Consider the following 20,068-nt stretch of genomic DNA (forward strand, 5'->3'; position numbering starts at 1 on the left):
TCATTTCATATCTAAAATCCCTAAATGGATTCTTCAATAAAAATAATTAAGGAAACATCCGCAAATCTTATAATCAAAGACATTTTTTCTCTTGAGAAACCAAGCCAAATTATGAAAATTAGAATCATAAGAATAAAAAGAAAGATATAAAGTTAGAAAGCTAATTATTAAATAAAAAACAAATTAACAGAATGTTAGAAACATAGTAACATACTTGAACCTTCAAACTTTACTCAGAATATCATAATCTATTGAGAGAAGAACTTAATAACGAGATAATATATTGCGGAAATGTAAGTTGATCTCAATGGATCTTTGTTAGCTCAACAATAAAAGTTAGATTGCGGAAAAGTAAGGAATGTAAATAGCAACAAGTTATATCAATAAGCATAAACAACTAGACACTTAGTTGAATCGTAACATGGTTTGCACTGAAACACAAGTTAGTAAATGATGAACAACAAAAGTGAAAAGGGACTCGGATAAAGTATCAATCAGATAACTTTAGATAGTATAGAGATGAAGATGTTTTGTATTGATAATATTTGAATTGATACTTAAAAATGAAGTGAAACACTCTATTTATAGAGGTCCAAAAGTTACAAGGAAATAATAAACAATTACAAAGCTACAAACTTCGCTGACTCTGAAAGGTACACCAGATAATACAAGGTTTACACACAGAGTCAGTAAAAGTAACTTGTTTCAGTCTTCATGTTCAAAAGATATCTTCGGGTCATTTATTCTCGTCATCGGGTGCTACAGATCGTCAACAGTCTTAGGCATTCTCCTCTTCGGTTCAAAAAAGATTTTGGGTCTTCGGGTCCTTCTTAGCCGTCTTCGGGTCACTTTCTTGTATCAAAAATTTCCCTAAAAGTGACCTCACAGATAAATTCTTCATTGGTTAAGTTTGATAAATTTGATGAGGATCCATTAAAATTTCCTAACTTCAGAGAGCCATTTGATCCTTCTAGTTATTTCAAATTTCACTTCTTCAGTGGTGTGTTTGGATCTCTGAACCATAGTCATGGTGATTTCCAGTTGTTTCTTAGTTAGACGATGAATGGCAGTGTCTGGGATAAATAACTTTGGATTCGATTGAGACTTATTGTAAACAATCCCTAGCTTTGGAAAATTTGTTGCCCCGAGGTTCATATCTTGATATCCCTCAGTGATTGTTGGATACGGTTCGAATAGAGGGAAGTCAAATTTATGAGCTAGTACTAGATGGATTTCAACATCTATTTTCCTAAAGTCGCATACTAGGGCTTTACGAAACTCACATGCCCTTTCAAATGCAATCTTCACCTTCGGGTACTTCTCAGCGTTCAATTGGAATACTCGGGCAATTAAGAGGATTTATTCCGGATTCATGAACTCAAAGTATGCATGTGTTCTTATGTAGTCGCACCCTCTGCGGGATAGGGTGTATTAGAAGAGTTAACTCTTCATAAACTTCCTGGATTTGTAGGTCTTCACTCCCTCTGGTTTGTCATTCGACCAGATGTTTTCAAATTGGTCACCATGTCTGGCATGAAACAAATTCATCCTTTCAAATTCAATGGGAAGTCTCCGTTCATCAGGGATGGTGAGCTCAAAAGATTGGAAGACAGGGAAGTAACTGGAATTGGATGAGATAGGAATATCCCAGTACCCATCATGAGGAGTTTCATCATATGTGAGGCATGAAATATAGTCTGAATCTAGAAGTCTACAGGTAGGATTCACGCAAGAGTTGATCAGGGTTTCTTCAAAAGTAGTATCGAAACCTTGGGCTCTTCATATCTCATCTGCAAATTTTACAGCTCTCCAATCTTGCTTCCTTTGAACTGTGGTTGGGGAGTCAGTGGAGTGTATTGGTGGTGTGGAATGACAAGGAGAATTGTGGGGAGGAGTTGGTTCTTTGATGTGTTCTGATGGAGATTGATGCCGATTAGGAGTTTTGGATTGGTTTACAGAGGGAGTTTTTGACTTTGAAGATTCTGAGGATGAAATAGTCTCAATCCTTATTCCCTGATTTGGATCACTTCCCCCTTTTGACGAAGTAGGCTCCATCTTCTCCTCAAACCATGCTTTTAAATCATCAAGCTTCTTGAAGCTGGTATTAAATTGGGTTGCCATCTGAGCACTTACTTCTTTGTTGGTTGGCATGTCGGGATTGAAAAGAGTTTGATAAATTCCCTTGGTAAGTCGAAGAATTTCATCAACACTTTCCTTGGTTGTGAGAGATCGTCACAGTACTTTGTTGGTGTCTTAAAGAACCGAATAACCCGTTTCATAAGTAGTATGAGTCTCATTGATGAGTTTCTAAGACTTGTTTTCTTGATCGAGCAGGGTTTTCTGAAGTTCATTGTTGAGATCCTCCACCTCGTTGATAAGAGTTGTGGCTTTTGAGATGAATTCCTGATGATCAATTGTTATTTGGTTGTCAAGCTGACGAATGCCCATTTCCAACCGTAGGAGCATTCTATCAGCATAATATTTTGCTCTTGTTTCCAAGGCTTGAACTCGGTCAGCCAATGATTGCTGAGATGAGTCTGCGGTTGTCTGTGGGGTTGCTAACGTGACTGCAACCAAAATTTGATCTACCTTAGATTAAAGATCAAGGAATTCTTTCCTTGATATTGCCAACTTAATCTTCTTCTTTTGCTTTGGCTTTGAGGTGGAATGGTGTGACCCGCTTGATTCCTTATCATCAAGAACCATTAAGAAGCCGTCGGAGGGACGAGGTTGTTGGACTTCATCATGATTTTCATCATCCAATCCAAAAAGTGGTTCTGAACTTATCTCAATCTCAGTTCTTCCTTCATTAGAATCATGCACTTCAATGCCTGTGGGAAAAGGATTTGATTCACCTGCATCAACTTTCATGGCTTGAACCCGATGAACTGTCTGTATTGGACATCCATTCCTAAGCTTTCAGGATATCATGAACAGTTTTTGAATTGTTGATTGTAGTGGCCCAATACTTGGTAGCATAGAGAAGATAATCCTCCTTTTGTTGTTGTTGTTGAACTTACCTTGCTTTGCGGGCCTGGATTGCCTTATAAAGGCTTCAAATTTCTGCATCCCTGATTTTGTGGTTGGTGGATACTGAGACCATTTATCATCCGAAGAATATCCGTCAATTCCTTTTCACACTGAGGTGTCCCTCGGGTCCATGGATCTTGGCACAATGGTGCTCACCATGCATATGCCGCTTGGTTGTAATGTCTACGAAGAAGGATTTCCAGAGCTTCCTTGGTCTCCTTGGTCTGAAACCAAGTAATGCCTCAACCCTGTTCCAGAAAGGCTCTCTGAAAAAGGACCCTGCGGTGCAACATGTGTTTACAGTGTATGTGTGACACTCAATAAAATGGAGTTAAGCTCCTCGTGGGTTACAAAGTGCAGACGCGAGGCCCTGGAGACCTTAGGGAAATTATCGACATCCTGATTCACTTGGAATCGGGATTAGGTACTGTCTCCACGTTCAGATGAAACTGATACACTTACTTTATCAGAGTGGACGGATGGGGTTGCTGCGGGTGAGTCAGCATGGACTCCAATGGCTATTGGAGTCTTTTGAGAGACTCCAACATTTGCCTGATTACGTTTTTGGCCAGAGGTAGGGGTGCGTTTCAACTTCTTTCTCCGGAAAATATCTCCTGATTCCGAAGGCTTAATCAGATTATCATCAACCACATTTACGGGTTGATCAAGTGCCTTGGTGGGAGATGGTTGTACATGAGGAGCTGATTCTGCAGTGGAGGCTTTTCTTTTCTTGGAAGCACCCACACCCTTCGTTACTACATTTGAAGGTGTGTTCTGATGGGTTTTAAGCATTACAACATTCCTATGATGCACATGCAACCCTAATTGCTTTGGATCTAGGTTTTTCGCAAGTTATACATGCATAATAATTTTTCCAAAGCAAAACCCTAATCTAGCATACATATTTTTGGATTCAATGAATAAACAAGAGTTAGAAGAATACCTTTCTTGTTGATTGCTTGATCTTGAACTTCAAGAGCTTAGTGCCTCAATTGTTAGACCTCTAATGGAGTCACAAACATCACTAACAATGAGGAAGAAGGAGAAAGGTTGTGGAGCTTCATAATTTTCAGCCACAGGGTTCTCTAAGAATGCATCACCGAAAACTGTAACCTAGGGGTTCCTCATATAGCTGAGCTGCTAGGGTTTTCCAACTGGAAATCCTAATTTCCCTTGCTTAGGCCCTAAGCAACATATGGACCCCTACATGGCAAGCCTTGGATGAAAACTCCATGGGCTCGCCATATATTTTCTTCCACCCTATGCCAATAGGATCCATTAGCCCAAACTACAATTATTACTGATTTACATAATCAGTCCCCGTTCTTTTAATTAGTCTCTTTTGATCACTAAATTAATTCCAAATTAATTTATGATCAATACTAATAAAATAATATGAAAGACCCACCTTTCGTACTTAACATTTATCATAAAATGAAAAACATGCTACATGCATATTGATATCTTATTACAAAAGACTGGATACAAACCGACTAACGAGGTTTTTACAAAGTTTTATATATTACATAACTACCCAGGAATTTATAATTCGTAAACCTACATAAGCAATAAGTACAAAAGTAATAGTATTAGCTATTCTAAATCTTCCAACAGTACATGTCTATACTGGATGCTTATCACCTGCAATAGTTAAACACTGAGAGGGATAAGCGGGTGACGCTTAGTGACTTCAACAATAGATACAATATAACGTTATGCCATATATATATATATATATATATATATATATATATATATATATATATATATATATATATGACATAAGTAAAGAGGGACAAAGAACAACAAAGACATAAGTGTATCATATGACAAGCTTTCCATATCAACCAATAATCTGATTCAAAGATTTACAATCAATGAAATACAACAATTTCAACATGATATACATCATAAAAACTCCGATTGAAGAGACACAGAAAATACTATTTCTGCTTAACATTTTGCTAGCATTTATAGGCTTTCAGCCCTACCATGCCTTTTGCCAATACCAAAGTGATACAAGTCATTCTCTACATGGTCAAAGGCACAAAGCCAATACCAAAGTGATACGAGACATGCTCTACATGGCCAAAAGCTTTATACCAACACCAAAGTGATGCTTAGTCATTCACTTCATGGTCAAAGGTATAGCTCCATTATCATAATAACACGGGAAAGCACATTGCACATATAACACATAACATACAATTGTCCCTATATTGAACTCACCGTGAAATAACCGAATGATAAAATGATAATTTGGGCAGCACTTCGTTTCTAAAAAAAGACTTTCTTTGACGAAACCGGGGATTTTAGTTGAAAAACGGGCTTTGTGTGGGCAGAGTTTCGACTGAAAATATTATTTTCTCGGGGTCTTTGGTGCGCCGGGACTTGCTTCGGGTGTTGCGGTAGTTCCAAAGGCTTTGGGGTGTTAGGGTAATTTGAGAGAGAGTAGAGGGTGAAAGAGAGTCAATTTTGTAAACAAAAACCGGAAGACCTCGCTTTGTATTTATAGTATCCGGAGCCTCGCATTACGCTGGGCGTAAGTCCTCGGTACGCTGGGCGTACTGCGTAGCGATGCTCTACGCTGAGCGTAATCTAGTACGCGGCGCGTAAATGAGACGTGGCTTCTGATCGGAACCCGGGCCTCGAACGTGTCACAGTTAGGACACGCGTCCATCATGCGAAGGCGCTAAGTGGCTAGTATGTGTCTTCGTAGTATGCTGGGCGTACTTCTCCGGTCCAGCCTCGTAATTTGTGCCATAAACTTCCAAATTTCATATCTTTCGCATACAAGCTCCATTTTTGACGTTCTTTATAGCCACGTGTAGTTGAGATTATACTCTACAACTTTCGTTTAGACTCCGTCGGCTAATTTTGATTTCATTTTTAATATTATATTTTTAACAGGACGGGACATGAAAAGTCTGTTAAAAATTCATAACTTCTTTATCCGACGTTCGTTTTCGTCTGTCTTTTTACCGTTGTATTACTATTGACGAGATCTTCGAATCTTGTTTAGGTTGTGTTGGCTAAAAATCAATCGATCTTTATTTCGAGTTTCGGGCTGTGTACTACTATGCCGAATTTTAGAAAAATCATAACTTCCTCATACAAAGTCATATTTGGACGTTCTTTTTATGAAAATTATCAGTTTAACGAATACTACGACTTTAATTTAGATCACTAAAGCTAAAAAGTAGTTTATCATAAACTCACTTTTTACTTCATATGGCGTCGTGCCGGTTCTGTCGCGAAACTTTGATAAGTCATAACTTCTTCGTTATAACTCGGATTTCAGTGAGGTTTTCGCCTAAATGTTCCTAACGAGATAATTTACAATTTTCAATAACATTAGCTTTACTTATTTCCAACTTAAATTTTACATTTTCGTTAATTTCAATATTTGACTTTTGACTGGAATCTCAAGTCTCATAAAACTATCTTGTTAGAACTCAACGCTCAAAATCATATAATATTCAATAATATTTATTTTTAAATTAACAAAACACGATAACTGAACGTGTATGTTACATAATATGATTTCTCAATTAATATATTATTCTTATAATATATTTATAAATCATTAATTAACATCTTTCTCCAAAACTCATCCTATAAAATTGCTCTGGCGAAGGCAACCCAAAAGGACCATGCTACTATCGGGTCAAGTACATACTAATTATAGTTATGGGCTTAGACACCTAATCCAACAGTGTCCCACGTGGATAAGTCCAATAACTATAACTATAAGTATGATTTCAAAATCCAATTAGCAATCGTAGCTCTCAAAAGTCGTTGTCGAACTCTGACCTAGTCCATGACACGTCCTTTAGATAAGGGATCATATAATCCTCCGCACTGCAAGATATCGTGTGGACAAAGACATGGAACATAATCATTCTCAATGTCCAAATTTTTTTTCACGACTTCTGATTTGTTTGACAACGAACTTAATTGAACACATCAATTTAGTCCTGACCGGGCCCGGAACATAAGTCAACACAAAATCATCGAGGGGCCCAAGATATCGCTTTTACCCTCTTAGGATAAAAGGAACACATAAACTCGGACTTATATGCTTGTACTATTTACTCATTAAATCATATACAACAACACGTTTTATAACATCAATTTACTGATGTGTTTACACATTATCAATGCACAACCAACTCGTAAACAACAACTCATATATCTCGGTTTAAAAAGTATACGATATTATCGTTTCACAATCACTTGTGATAAATTCCATGAAGTAATTCAAATGAGCGTGGGTTTAATCCAATACTCAAATCTTATTTCAAGAGCGCTCACGAACGTTGCATCAAACCTTTGCTATGTCTAAGCAGTTAGACAATCTACAAACCAATTAATGACGGTCTAACCTCATAACTTACTCCCAAAGTATGATGGACTGTGGATATTTGAACAATATAATTATTCTGGAAGTAAAACATGCAAATTTTTTTGAAACAAAAGTAAACAATCGACACAAGATAGTAAACTTTACTCATAAATAAATCTCCATTACTTAATCATCAAATGCCAATTACATTTATCTATTAAAAGTTTCTAAATATCTATCTAACCACTAAAACTAATATCGTCCTTCAAACCAATGCTACTCGCATGCTGTAAGTGCTTAACACTGCTCAGATCCTTTGTGAGGGGATCTGCTGGGTTCTCCTTAGACGATACCCTCTTAGCTACGAGGAGTCCCTCTTCTACCAGATGTCTGATGAAGTGGTATTTTCTGTTGATGTGTATGGATCTACCATGATCCCTTGGTTCCTTGGTTAAGGCAACTGCTCCTTCATTACCATAGAAAATCTCCGTAGGCTCCTATATGGTTGGTACAACTCCAAGGTCTCCAATGAAGTTCTTCAACCATATTGCCTCCTTTGACGCTTCGCTCGCTGCTATGTACTCTGATTCGCATGTTGAATCAGCCACGGTTTCCTGCTTGGAACTTTTCCAAGTAATCGCTCCTCCATTTAGGGTAAATACCCTGCCCGACTGAGAGCGAAAGTTATCTCTGTCGGTCTGAAAGCTGGCGTCACTATACCCTGTCACTCTTAAGTCACCACTCCCACCAAGTTTAAGGACCTAGTCCTTAGTCCTTCGTAGGTACTTAAGAATGTTCTTTACTACTGTCCAATGAGCTCTACCCGGGTTCCCTTGATATCGGCTAACCATGCTCAACGCAAAAGCCACATCAGGGCGAGTACATGTCATAGCGTACATGATCGAGCCAACTGCGGAAGCATATGGCACTCGACTCATTTCTGCTATCTCGGCATCAGTACTTGGACTTTGAGTCTTACTCAATTTGGTATTGCTTTGGATTGGCAGTTACCCTTTCTTGTAATTCAAGGTGCTAAAACGTTTCAACACCTTGTCCATGTAAGTACTTTGACTAAGTCCTATTAGTCTCTTACTTCTGTTTCTCAATATCCTTATCCCCAGAATGTAAGCAGCTTCTCCCAGATCCTTCATAGTGAAACACTTCCCAACCCAGGACTTAACCTCCTGCAAGTTCGGGATGTCGTTTCCTATGTGCAGTATGTCATCAACATACAAAACTAGAAAGCTAACTATACTCCCACTAGCCTTGACATAGACACAGGACTCATCCTCGCTTCTCGAAAATCCAAACTCTTTGACTTTCTCATCAAAACAAAGATTCCATCTGCGAGATGCTTGTTTTAATCTATAGATGTACTTCTCAAGCTTGCACACTCTATTAGGGTACTTTGCTTCTACAAAACCCTCTGGCTGACACATGTAAACATCTTCAACCAACTTCGAATTAAGGAAAGCAGTTTTGACATCCATCTGCCATTTTTCATAATCATGAAACGCAGCTATGGCCAGCATAACCCTTATAGACTTGATCATGGCCACTAGTGAGAAGGTCTCATCATGGTCAACCCCCTAGGTTTGAGTAAAGCCGTTCTCAACCAGCCGTTCCTTGAACGTATGCACCTTCCCATCCATTTCGGTCTTCTTCTTGAAGATCCACTTGCACCCGACCGTCTTATGACTTGGTACATTGTCAACCAAGTTCCAAACTTGATTGTCATACATGGACTAAATCTCGCTGTCCATCGCCTCTTTCCATTTTGCAGACTCCGGGTCCACCATGGCTTCCTTGTAGTTGTTAGGTTCATCCAAATTTATCAGTGTACTATATAACTGATAAACGTATCACCTTCAGCAGTTATATGGAAATCATACAACACAGGTAGAACACCAACTCTACTGGAACGTCTTAAAGGTAAGGACTCGTCAACTGGTTCAACAGGAATCTCTTCCTCGGGTTGACCGCTAATGTTAAAGGTTCATTCATCGCTTGAATCTTGAAATTCTTCAAGATCAATTTGCCTCCCACTGTCCTCTTGGCATATGAGTTCTCTTTCGCGGAAAACCCTTCTCCTTGCTACGAATACCACGTTGTCACTCGGTCTGTGGAAAGGATATCCAAAAGATTTATGTGGGTAGCCGATGAAAATACACCGCTCACTACGAGGTTCAAGCTTGTCGTGAGTCTCTCGTCTTACGAAAGCCTCGCAACCCCAAACCTTGATATGTGCTAACGAGGGAACCTTCCCTGTCCACATCTCGTGAGGTGTTTTGGGAACCTTCTTAGTTGGGACTAGATTAAGGATATGGGCGGTAGTCTCTAAGGCATACCCCCAAAATGAGATAGGTAACAAATCTCGAATTATCAGGGAACGAGCCATATCCATCAAGGTTCGATTGCGCCTCTCAGCCACACCATTGAGTTGCGGTGTCCTATTCGGTGTCAATTGTGAAACAATTCCACATTCCTTAAGATAGTCGTGGAACTCGATACTAAGATACTCACCACCCCTATCGGAACTGAGCATCTTTATCTTCATGCCCAATTGATTCTGCACTTCTTGTTTAAACTCTTTGAACTTTTCAAAGGTTTCCGACTTGTACTTGATTAAGTAGATATAACCATATCTGCTATAATTGTTGGTGAACGTAACTTAGAAGTGGTTAGTATCCCTTGTGGTGGATCTGAAGGGCCCACACACATCGGTGTGTATGAGATCCAACAATCCCTCACCTCTTTCACAAGTACCAATGAAAGGCGATTTAGTCATCTTTCCAAGTAAACAAGATTCGCACGTGTCATCCGACTTTAGGTCAAATGACTCCAAGACTCCATCCTTTTGGAGTTGGGCTATGCGCTTCTTATTGACATGTCCAAGACGTCAATGCCACAAGCATTCCTTGTCTAAACCATTAGACGAATCGATGTGCAACATAATATTTCCTAAGTTATCTACAACCATCACAGCTTCATATACACCATTACAAGGCAATGCTTCAAAATATAAAGTACCTTTATAGAAAGCATTAATTGAACCAATTTCATTATTAAATGAAAATCTAAAAGCTTGTCTATACAAACCATGAAAAGAAATAATATTCCTCGTCATCTCTAACGAGTAGCAACAATCATTCAACTCTAATCCTAACCCACTACTAAGCACTAAAGAGTAAATCCCGATCTTGGTGACAGGCGATGATTTCCTATTCCCCATTATCAGGTTCATCTTCCCATTCTCCACATCCCTACTTCTTCTTAGCCCCTGCAAATCAGAAAAAATGTGAAAACCACATCCTGTATAAGGACCCAAGAATTAGCATGTGATGAGTTATTAGATTGAGTAGTATAAATACTTGCGAATGAGGGCTTTATCTTCCCATCCTTGATGTTGTGCAAGTATTTTAGGCAACTTCGTTTCCAATGCCCATTGTCATTGAAAGGCCTAGTATGCTCAAGAATCATATTAAACTGATATTGCTAAATAACATATGATACTAATGGGTCACACTAACAACAACTTGATACAATTGATTATTTATTAGAAATTGATTAAATATTCAATAAAACTCTTATAATTAAATTGGAAATTATTTATTTCATGGAAATAATAATTTTCATTAGCAAGTAACATAATATATCATATGGTATGATTTATTAAGTCATGTACAATATTTTGGACTAGTTAAACTTTTTGTCTTTTAGGAAAAGACAAAGTTTATATCTTATAAACTTTGAGTTTATAAAATATAAACAAACTCTTCATCTTTATGCATTTTTCGAGATTTGCATAAAAAGAAGAAATGTATGACTTGTTTAATCATGCTTTAAAGGCATGGGAGACATGCTTATGACAATGGGGACAAGTTTTCTTAAAGTGCTAAGGACTAATGGTTAACACCTTTACTTTTTGCATATAAATAAGAGGCTTGCATTTGGCTAAGAGTGCTCATTCTCTTCTATGATGCAAGGCTGAAACTTGTTTCTTTTCCATCATTCTATCTAGTTTTGGTTAGAAAACTTGAAGAACACTTGCATCTTTATGCCCTCTTTAAGTTCATATTGGTTATGAACTTAAAGCTTAAGGGTTTAAGAGTTTTGGACTAGCATCTACATCAAGTTGAGTCATTATTGGTGTTTCAAAGGCTCCACATTCTTCATCAACTTCCAAGCCTCCCAAGAGGACCCAAAGAACTACAAAGGTTGTTATTTCTTCATCCTTCTATGGTTGGTGTTTTAGTCTTTCTATAGCTTGCAAGAAGATCCTTAGTTGGTATAAAATGCTTATGTTATTTCAAAAATTAAAGTCTTCCGTTGCCATATTTTTCTAGTTTATGAAACTATTTTTAAACTAAAACCCATCAATTGGTATCAGAGCCACCTTGCAAGTTTGGTTAGATTTTTTGATTTTTGGAAATCTTAGTTTTTGGAGAATATGGATAACTTGTTTTTGTGTAAAAATAAGTTCATACATATTTTCTTTGACAGCTTTTTGTTATGTTATGTGACAAAAGTTTCATGCCTCTTTTGTCATTTAAAGTTGTCTTAGAAAAACAAAGGTTGTTTGATGTGTATATTGATGTATATGATGTGCATAAACTAGCCAATGACCATTGTGTTGTTATGTTGATGTGTTGGTTATTTTTGTTATAAAATGGTTTTAATAATTTATTTGTTTATGTGGTATGTAATAAATTAAATATATTAGTTTTCTTGTTTATTTTTTTTAAAGTAATAGATTAGTTTTTAGACGCAATTTATTTGTACAAAGATGTAACAAGAAATGAAGTTTGAACCATTTTTGAAGACAAAAGGAAAATTTTCGAGTTCAACATTTGCTGGGCAGAACATGACACTTTTTGCAAAGTGTCATGAATGCTACACATGTGTTGAAAAGGTGCTGAACAGAAAGATGACACTTTCTGAAAAGTGTCATTAAAGCTGCAGTTTTTCCTTTAAAGAAGCCTTTCAAATCTTTTGCAAGCAATGGATGTTTACTCAAGTGGGAGCTTCTACAGAAACATTGCAAGAAGATTTTGGTCCCCTTAAATGTCCCTTTAGGAATGGACTTGACATCTTTTGTGTTGGCTCATAAAATGTCATTAGTTGGTTATGTTTATGCACATATCTTTTTATGCATGTTTGTGCTGTTTATTTTATGCATTATTTTGTGTGGTTGATAAATTAGTTTTTCACATGCTAAAATAATTTTGGACAAAATAACATCACATGGAGTTTGGGTTTTCAAAATTAGACATAAGATGTAACAAGTTATTCTTTTAAAATAAAACTCGGTTTTATAAAATCGTTAATAACGGCAAATTTTGAAATACTCCATTATAAGTTTTAAAATGGTGATTTTTATAACTTATACAAACTCCAAATATATAAGTAATAAAATGAAGTTTTATTAAAGATATAAAAGGTTCAAATGCATTCAAACTTAATACCGGTTATTAAAATTGAATTGCGACAAATTATATAAAAAACTAGATTTTTATATAGAACCTTTAAAAGTGATTTTCTTTTGAAAATTGATACCATGGTTTATTATATGCATGTAATAACCATGATATCATATGTTTTTAAACTAGAATTATAAAACATATAAAGACCCTTTTTACAAACCTCAAATCTATGCAATCCTTTTGAAGAACACTTACACGTCTCTTGTATGCACTAGTGGGATAAATGATACCTAAGCGCTTAGTGTTATATTTTGATGGCCGGGGTGTATTCGTGATTTCTATAACCAAGTTGTACGCCGATTACACATGTTTTTCAAATTGGACTGTTTAATCAGAAATCTTTTGTGATAAAGCATACCCAAGCAAGAGAGTTCTGAGACATAGATGGGATCAAACAAGTCTAATTAAATTTGTTATAAGCGATCCCATAAATCTAGGAATTGTATAGTGAAATATAATTGATAATCGATATCTACCGGGTTGAATTCAAATGGATGGGATAAAGGATACCTAACCATTTATTTGTTTTGCAACTTGGATCCTAGACTTTGATAATTAATGTTTTTGGAAACTAAAAGGGTATTAATTATTAAAGATTAAATATTGAAAATACTAAATGAATTTTGTTGAAATTTTGTAGTTATATAATCCATTCTTATTATCATGAATTGTCATTTTCTTTAATGACTTAATGAAACAATAACATTCACTAGATACAACTTCAATGAATGGGTTCATGTCTTAAGAGAGAATCTCGTAAGAGATATGAAACTTTATACACTTATAGGTACTAGTCCTAAACTATTTGCTTTGAGAAATGAACCTGAACACGATACCTAGTAAAGGCATCACTGTGATGATTAAGATGTTTCTAACATCAAGCTAGGAATAGTTATTCATGACTTCTAGGAAGTCTTGGATAATTTAAACATATATATGATGATATAACAGGTGAAGCAATATTCCAATAAATACAATGATATTTTATTTAAATCTAGTTTAAACAATGGAATAATGCAAGGCTAAAAGAATCACCTTGTGTGATCCTGAAGGCCCATGTTATATGGATTGAACACCTTTAAGCCAAATAAATCTACTAAAGCCCACATAGATGGATCTTGTTTCTTTTGTGAAGAACTGAACACTGGAAGAGGATTTACTCCTCTCATTTGGAAAGAAAGTCTGGAAGAGACTAGTACTTCTTGTATCTACTAGATAGAAATCATACTTTTCATATAACACTTAGGTACTTGGTACTTAGTGTTAATCTAATATTTGTAAATGGCTTGCAAATATTTACTGAAGAGTAACCAAGCTGAGCACAATCAAGTAGAAACTACACTCTCAGAGTTTAGTTTATTATTTATGCTTAGAACATAAATTACTTGTAATGTAAAGCAATATTTGTTTTGGAACAATGAACGTTTTAATTTAGCATGTCTAAATTTATGTCTCAGTTATTTTATTAAAATGTTTGATTATTTACTTAATCGTTTTTCATAACGATAATATTCATATTCTGAAATGATTAACTTCTATTTATGAGACTAGATCTCTTAATAGAATTGTGAAGTAAATATCAACATTTCATAAATAAAATTAAGCTCTATATGGAAACACTTTTGACTTAAACTTGTTTTAAGTCAAACTCATCTTTGACATTGTTATCTTTATTATATAAATGACATTCGCATATTCCAACTTTAAGAAAGGGATCTTTGAAGGCACATAATGTAGTTTATTTGACATATGTGAACCCTATTTATATGAAAAGGATTCCTAATGATATTTTCACTAAGGTGTAGAGAAAATAATTAAGGAACTATACACCTTGGTGTATGACTTCCTTTCTAATGAATGTCTGAGATTAAGCATAAGATACCAAATCAACTTTATTAACAACTATAGTAGTTTTAATTATATTTTACGTGGTAAAGAATAATTGTGAAATCTTTGTTGAAGATTTCAAAAAGTTGAGATACAAACCAGTAAGAACCATCTAAGAACTTAATGATCATAAAGGATGAATTAAATCTTACTTGGTATGATTTACTTTCTAATCGGTAGAAATATCCTCCTTTAATGTTTTTTGGGATAATACTTCAATCACTATTAATTGTATCTTGAATACAAATACAAAATAATAAGTAGATTAAACATTTTATAAGATTTAGTATGGAAAGGCTCCATCCTCATCTTACTAAATGTTTTATGGATTTGAGGCCGATGTTGGACTAAAGCTTTTAAACCCAAAATCTACTAAATACATATTTATATAACACTCTAAATGTGGCTTAGATTATTATATGAAAACCCGCCAAGAATAAGTCCTCTTATTCTTGTGAAAGCTAAGTTAGTAGAAAGCAAACTTCTAATGACAAAGCGAGTAGGAGGTACATGGAACTTGAAGCAGCTCAAGAACCATAACCTTATGTAGTAATAGTTGGCACTAGTTTTAACAAGGATTGTTAAAATTGAATAATAGCTATTCACAAACACAAATTGTTCACATTGATGGTAGAATTCATCTATGACTTGAGAAATGTGGAATCTCTCATTGATGAGATTCTCTTGATGGTTTCTGGAAAATCCATCAAATAACAGGATGCTATGTCAGATCTCGAATCTGATAAATGACTTAAAGTCATGAACATGAGATGCAATCCATGTATGATAATCAAGAATATGTTTGATTAAAATTTATCCCTACAGCAATGCTAGAAAGAGTAAATGATTCTTCTAGAAAGAATAAATTACATGGATAACCATACACATTTAAAGCAAGACTTGTAATAAAAGGATTTTCTTATACTCATGTCATTGACTATGGTCCTCATCATACTCATGACATTGACTATGATCAAACCTTCCTAACAACTAGCTATGATTAGATCAATAAGGATATTGTTTACTATAAATTCATATTCTTAAAATGAGATATAGTAAATAGATTTCAAGAAAGACCGCTTTTCTTAATAGACATCTACTAGAAGATATCTACATAGATTAGCCTGGAGGTTTTCTTGATCCATGTTATCCTAACAAAATGTGTAGAGCTTGAGATCCACCTTTTTGATATAAAGCAAACATCTCAATGTTACAATCATCATTTTATGTAAAACCACAAGGTATGTTTTTATATCAACATGAATAGAACATATGTGTTTACTAAGAACTAGTGGGAGCATAGTGAAATTTCTAATCTTGTATGAATGAGACATACTTAATCATTGGAAATCACATTCTGACTAAGCAAGGTCGTTTTCACATTGACTCAGAAAGTGTTTCTAAAATGAAAGACTTAGGAAGAAGAAGATACAATCTTGGAATGTAAAATCTATAAGAGATAGATAAAATGAATGTTAAAAGTTTTATGTCCTTATACATATATTGGCAATATCTTGAAAGGGATCAAGACACAAGATTCTTTTGGAGAATTCTTGGCATTGTCATATGGCATCATTTTGAGCTAGCCTCAAAAGTACATAGCTCATAGGCTTGAACTAGATGAAATGATTTATATTCTATTTGCTTTACAAATGAATTCATCCTTTATGCCATATTATGCATAGGACATGGTATTTGATCATACTGTAAGCATGTTATATGATACTAATTGAATACATGGTTAAGTCACTGGACGACTAAGCGCGCATTCTAAGAGTAGTTTAGAAGAACTAAGAGAATGTATATGAGACAATCAGTTTAGAAAGGATCTTAAGGAAAGAGCTACACAAGATGTTAATTTCTAAACAGATATAAGTAATTATGAATTATAGTTGGATTTTGACTTCATTATGGAATGAAGGGTAAGTTTTGTTGGAATGAGGTCTAAGAAAAACATAATGACACATTATACTACAAAATAAGAATACAATACTTTAGAGGTTGAATTCAAATATGATTGGATGAATGGGATCATTGAAAAACTATGTTGAGTTCTGCCATTTGAGGATGACATAGAAATCTGTATGACTTCGAGAGTATACTTAATCAAGCTAAGAGACTATGTCACGAAAGAACACCAATCATATTATCCAAAATATTTAACTATACCTAGAGTTAAGTTAAGTATGGAGATGATAGTATTCACAGAATTATCACAAATTAAATTTTGACAGGTCCGTTAATAAAGTCATTCTTTTGAGCTAAGTATGAATGGTCACACTTCAGCTATAAGACTTTAGTATTCTAGAAATGGGTTTTTGATTTGGATTTAGTATTTGGATATTGGAACATTATAACAACAACTATTAGATAATGTTATGATATATTGGGATATTGTCATCACATTAATACTTGGTGTGTTCTATATTAACATGTTTAATCCATGAATAATGTTATTATTCTAAAAAGTTCATAGTTGGTTATAATTGTGGGAGCAATTATAAAGTAAGACTAATATGAATTGGTTGACTCTCACTAGATGAAAGTAGGCAAGTGGTTGTGACAAAGTTTCATAGGTACTTGTTAGAGAACTAATATTGAACTGACCAGCATCAAGATCATCTCATGGATCGCTATCGTGAATGATATTTGATTAAAAGGTACTATCTTTGTATCCTTAACACCTGAGATACATAGTGGGACTTAAGTATAGAGAGTACTATACTTTAATAATGGTCAAATGTTGTTCCTTAACCGGGCAGTTATAAAAGCCATTTTCAGGTATGGTGTGAACTATACAAGAGGCTTATGTAGTCAAGATGGGATTTGTTCCTATTATGTGTTGATAGTTAGACATCTAAGGCGCCTTACCAAAAGTTAAACATCTAATGAGATTGATCGTGATCCGAATCTCATGTTCAACATGATGTCTGTAGCAAAGGGATAACTGATAAACTTACCTTATATACCAATTGTAGTTTTGAGCTTTTTGGGAATTGGGCGTTGATAGAATGGCACAAACAGTCGTATGGTCTTAGGGGCAGTGAATTGTTGCTAGACGTTCACCACTGTCTATATCAGTCTAATATGAGTCTTGCGCAAGTGGGAGATTGAAAGGCCTAGTATGCTCAAGAATAATATTAAAGTGATATTGCTAAATAACATATTATACTAATGGGTCACACTAACAACAACTTGATACAATTGATTATTTATTAGAACTTGATTTTATTAAATATTTAATAAAACTCTTATAATTAAATTGGAAATTATTTATTTCATTGAAATAATAATTTTCATTAGCAAGTAACATATTATATCATATGGTATGATTTATTAAGTCATGTATAAAATTTTAGACTAGTTAAGCTTTTTGTATTTTAGGAAAAGAAAAAGTTTATATCTTACAAACTTTGAGTTTATAAAATATAAACAAACTCTTCTTCTTTATGCATTTTTCGATATTTGCATAAAAAGAAGAAGTGTATGACTTGGTTAATCATGTTTTAAAGGCATGGGAGACATGCTTATGACAATGGGGACAAGTTTACTTAAAGTGCTAAGGACTAATGGTTAATACCTTCACTTTTTGCATAAAAATAAGAGGCTTGCATTTGGCTAAGAGTGCTCATTCTCTTCTTTGATGCAATGCCAAAACTTGTTTCTTCTCCATCATTCTCTCTAGTCTTGGTTAGAAAACTTGAAGAACACTTGCATCTTTATGCCCTCTTTAAGTTCATATTGGCTATGAACTTAAAGCTTAAGGGTTTAAGAGTTTTGGAGTAGCATCTACATCAAGTTGAGTCATTGTTGGTGTCTCAAAGATGCCACATTCTTCATCAACTTCCAAGCCTGCCAAGAGGACCCAAAGAACTACAAAGGTTGTTATTTCTTCATCCTTCTATAGTTGGTGTTTTAATCTTTCTATAACTTGCAAGAAGATCCTTGGTGGGTATAAAATATTTATGTTGTTTCAAAAATTAAAGTCTTCCGTTGCCATATTTTTCTAGCTTATGAAACTATTTTTGAACTAAAACCCAACAGTCATTACAGTAGAAGCACGTTGCTTCTTTAGGATCGGATGAGGGAGTAGCAGAATCAGCTTTACCTTTGGATCCATTTGAAGATGATCCATCATGGGACTTTCCCTTGTGGCTCTTAGAGGGAGCTTTCCTCTTCTTCCCTTTTCCATGTCTTATAGCGTGGATGGGGGCAGCAGTAGTAGGGGTGGACTCAACAGCTTTACCTTTAAGTCCACTTTCAGCAGTTCTCAACAATCCTTGAAGTTTACTCAAGGTGACTTCCTCCTTGTTCATATGATAAGTCATCTTGAACTGATAATAACAAGGAGGTAAAGAGTGGAGAATGATATCAATCACCAACTCTTCGTCAAAGTTAACATTCAACTTGAGCACACGATCCACATACCTTTTCATCCTTTGCAAGTGGCTCGTGATGGACTCTCCATCTTTCGTATTGGTTGTTATTAACGAGGCGACAATCTTGTACCTTTCTTGGCACACACTTTGATGGTACTTTTCCATCAAATCTTATCAGATCTCGTAAGGCCAGTAGTCCTCGTAGAACCGCTGGAGCTCAGGAGTCATAGTGGCTACGATTATACATGACACCTTTGTCGCGTCTTTTTCGTGAGCCCTATACTCAACTATTTCTTCAGCAGAAGCTTTGGTTTCATCTATCTCTTTGAGCTTTTTATCGGGGACGTATTCTTTCTCCTAGTATTGAAGGGTCATGCGAATTTTGCGGATCCAATCAATGAAATTTGGACCCATCAAAGGTGACCCTCCCACAAATGTTTAAAATAGAAAAGGAGCTTGAAGAGTTAGGGTTCGAGCCGTAAGCATTGTTTGAGCCAGACATCTGAAAAAGAAAAGGAACAAAGCTTTGATTAGATAAGCAATCCTTAATATAACACCTAAATGAAATATTAAGGCTAGGACCCAACATAATAATTTACAATTCGGAAGAGGGATGTTGTGATCCAATTGCAAATTATTTGAAGGTAGGTAAATGACGATTTACCAATTCCACCACGAAAAACGAAATGAAAAATTTGGTTTTAAATGAAATGAAATTCCTAGATTCTTTTGATGTTTATTGAACTTTTCAATGGAATGTTTAATCTCGATTATGCCCTTCAAGTTTGTGACTGGGATACCGAGGATCACAAACAAGGTGTGAATAACCATGCAAATTAGCTTGGCACTCTCGAGTCATTTACCACCTAATCAATGTATCGGTTAACCACACACGCTCCATTGATCTATGCTAATTCTCGAGCTACCCTTTGCCACCCTTGTTA

Source organism: Lactuca virosa, chromosome 4 (assembly GCF_052849685.1).
Source record: "Lactuca virosa cultivar CGN04683 chromosome 4, Lactuca_virosa_CGN04683_v6, whole genome shotgun sequence".
Taxonomy (NCBI): domain Eukaryota; kingdom Viridiplantae; phylum Streptophyta; class Magnoliopsida; order Asterales; family Asteraceae; genus Lactuca; species Lactuca virosa.